The sequence below is a fragment of the Anomaloglossus baeobatrachus genome, chromosome 6, assembly GCF_048569485.1.
Source record: "Anomaloglossus baeobatrachus isolate aAnoBae1 chromosome 6, aAnoBae1.hap1, whole genome shotgun sequence".
Taxonomy (NCBI): Eukaryota; Metazoa; Chordata; class Amphibia; order Anura; family Aromobatidae; genus Anomaloglossus; species Anomaloglossus baeobatrachus.
The window spans coordinates 533,053,523-533,057,084 of NC_134358.1; the positions used below are offsets into that span (position 1 = coordinate 533,053,523).

The following is a 3,562-nucleotide window of genomic DNA, read 5'->3' on the forward strand; positions in this document are numbered from 1 at the left end:
GTACGAACAGCTTTTTCTTGGCGGGACACAGAACAGAATAGGAAGTCAGAGCAGCACAATTGGCCACAGTGCGCAGGCGCAAGATGGCTGCTGCAGCCACACAACCTGCACACAAAACACATTCACTGCTTTGTGCGGCGAAATGTCTCCAGCTCCACAGTATCTCTGCTGCTGCTTTTCCCTTTGAAATAAATTACACGTAGACCCTTTTCATGTTATTAAATACTTCAGAATGCAAAACATCGTTCCCAGACGTCTGTGTAGTAACAATTAACGAGGATGATTGTTACAAAATGCAGAATGAGCAATATTTACGTGACACAACCCCCGACCCACATCTTAGATCTATGATCATGCTGGTGCGGTCAACCCCATGTCGCGATAGACACCGGCTATTATGCCACCCTCAACGCCTTCAGCTGCTCTGTGAGTCTATTGTGTGTGTTGGAACAATGACAGTTACCTTTACTGGATTCAAGGAGATAGGGATAAGAGCTGAAGGGCGAGTCTGTGTATTGTGTCTTTTCACATCCGTACATTGAGTTGAAATTTTATTACTCTGTAAATACTGGATTTGTATAAGAATTATGCTTCGAGAATGCTGTGTACAATAGCAGCTCATTATGGTGCTGTGCCACCCTGTGCTCGTGATAAAAGAGCTAACAAATAATATTTAACAAGAGGCAACCCCTCCGAGCACAGTGATGGGTTGTGCATCGCAATAATTGCCGGTGCCAATAGAAAGCTATTAGCAGACTGCTCGAATTGTAGTATTGTGAGCGGGGAGAGGCAGAGCACGCAGCAGCTCTCAGTAATGGAGAGGAAATCCGCCTGTAGTACATAAGGTATACCAGCAGCAAGTGCTCGGTGCTACGAGCGGAAACAGGAAGCACTTCTTGTTGTAAACATTTCTAGGGATTGTCGGGTCGACGGGACGCGATATCTGAACCCCAGGAATAGGCAGTGGATATAGTGCAATACATTTTATGGGTGCAGAAAGATTAAGTCACAAAGCATCAACGGGAGCCTCATTTATATTCTACTAGAAAACAAGTCTATAATTTAAGCCAACAGTTTTATATGCTGCTCTTTGGGACCTGGGAGTGCAGTATATAGCAAATATAATATTGATACAATGGTAGAATAGGTCAGAACTAGATTCTGTCTATGACATCAGTACACCTGTCAGGTGTGTTCCTCGCACTTAGTTCAGGTAATAGTGATCAAAAAAGTCAATCATCCAGAAATAGTCCATCCACTTAGCTCCAAACTGTCATCCTAAATAGTCCACAAGGTCACAAATGATCCCTAGGTAACCTCTGATTAACTAAAGATCTTATATTAGCTAATGTTAATTACATTTTTCTAATATTTATATTTTATAATATTCGCATCCTTCACTGATTATTACAAATATTTGTTTTTCTATTATATCTATGGGTGTTGTGCAGTACCAGCACTCAGTATATCTTGATATCCAAATTGGGGAGGTTGCAATACTAGGTCAGTGTTCACAATCTCATCTAATGTACAGTCCAGTTTATCTGGAACATTGCACAAGAACAGTAAACTGACTGTGCATCAAACTTTACAACCTGCTTTTATTTTTCTCACAAGTGGTATGTAGAACAAGTACTGTACATCAGGCTATTGTCTGTAATCCGCACATTTAGACCACACATGAGGGTATATAAAGTCTGGTTCTCATTCATATCCAGATGTAGCTTGTGCTCCTGTCCAGTGTCCATAGCCAGTTACGTGGTGCAATCGCCAGCGCCAGGCATCGGTCTCCAATATACAGGATTTTGGATCATAGTTTCACATTAGCATGAGTTTCAGTTCTATTATTGTTATTTATTTTACTCCTGTTTTTTTTTTTTTTTTTTTTTTTTTATTATTACTTTTTTATTTTTACAAAGATGAGTAAAATACTAATCAGAATACTGCAGCATGAAAGTGACAGTCCAAATATCCAGAAAAAAAAAAATAATAAAATAAGACAACGTCCTTGTGCTTATTGAATTGCAGCTTTCACCGTCCAAGATGTGTTGAGAAAGCTAAAGTGTTCGGCTTGATGTCTTTATCCCATATCACTTGACATTTTTTTTTTTACACTCTTTATTGAAACAACACTGTATATATCATAAACCAAAACACTACAGAGTATAAAACATGGTCATAAGTACAAAATAAAAACAGACAAGTTGTTTGCAAAAGTAATGATTTAATGACTATAAGCAAGACAAAAGCAATAGGTTTGTGCTTCTTCTGCAGACTGGAGATAATGAAATGATTAGCCACATGGGGGGGGGGGGGGGGGTAGGTTGCCTTTTTTTCCCAGAACAAACATTAAACATTTGTAAATAAACATGGACAAAATAAAAGAAAACGACGTTAACAGAATAACAGTGGGGGGAAACGACAGTGATTCCTGTATATTTCTTCCCTAAGCAAATTTGACACTGCTTCATATATTGGTCAGATTGACCAGAATTTCTTCCCACCTAGTCTTTAATTGAAGGATGAAAAAAAAAAAAAAAAAAAAAAAAAAAGAAGTAGTACCATTATTGCATGAATGTAGAGGCATAATAAAATCCTCTATGCTTTACAGGGATTTTTTTTTGACCTGTGCTATAAATTAGCTTCTGGGTAATTGTATGTAATGAGGGAAGTTTTACCAAACATTTGAGTGCATGAAACACAAATCTTCATTTATAGTATTTATAAATATATCATACAATACTGTCTTCCTGTTATGTCATATATACCAATATGGCATTTTACAACCAGCATAATGCCAACTGATTCTTACAAAAGCGAATCACTTAAACAAGTCAGTAAAATAAACCGTAGCACACGCTCTTTAGACAAATATTGTGTTAAAAAGAAAAAGTCTGTCTAAGGTTTTGATCGATTCTGTGCAGAAACAGATGAACTATTTGATGCCAGATGAATGAATAAAGTATCCCTCTCATTCCGGTAGCAAACAGGTTTTTACAGTAATGCCAAAATAAAGACAAGGAAATCATGAAAGCTAACATTATTCACTATTCACAGTGAAATGGCTACATAAAAGAAGTCTATGTATTTTCCTTTTGGTAGTATGATAAAGCACTTGGATTGAGTAGATGACAATGCTCTCTAATCGTCCACAAAACACCAATAAAACAAGATAGATTGTGGTTTAATCCGTCCATACATATCCTAAGGTCACACTAATCCCAATGAAAATTGATAGAAGTCTGGAGCCCTCATCAATATATCAAAAGTGTTCCAATAATCCTCAGAAAACATTCCGGAGCTTAATCCAACCTAGCCAATGCTCAAAGCAGGACAAAGTTAGTCATATATCCAAAAGCCACAAATATATCCCATTAGGTTATATTTAGTCCACGGAAACAGGCTCTTCACCATGTGTATGTAGCTGAAGTTATATCCACATATGTAAATTTCTGTTATATCCAGCAAGCCCCATTTTACAGCTTTTATATTTCTGGTAATCCACTTTGAGTAGGTAAATTGTCAGTCTTTTTATCCATTAAAACTTCCAGGTAGAAGAAAA

The 3,562-nt window shown here is 37.4% G+C and overlaps 1 long non-coding RNA gene across 3 annotated transcripts in view; it reads left to right on the top strand.

The window, feature by feature from the left end:
* The window catches only part of LOC142244561 (uncharacterized), a 290,422-nt gene that overhangs the window by 18,880 nt on the left and 267,980 nt on the right, over nt 1-3,562 (top strand). The gene's annotated exons all lie outside the window — the stretch shown is intronic.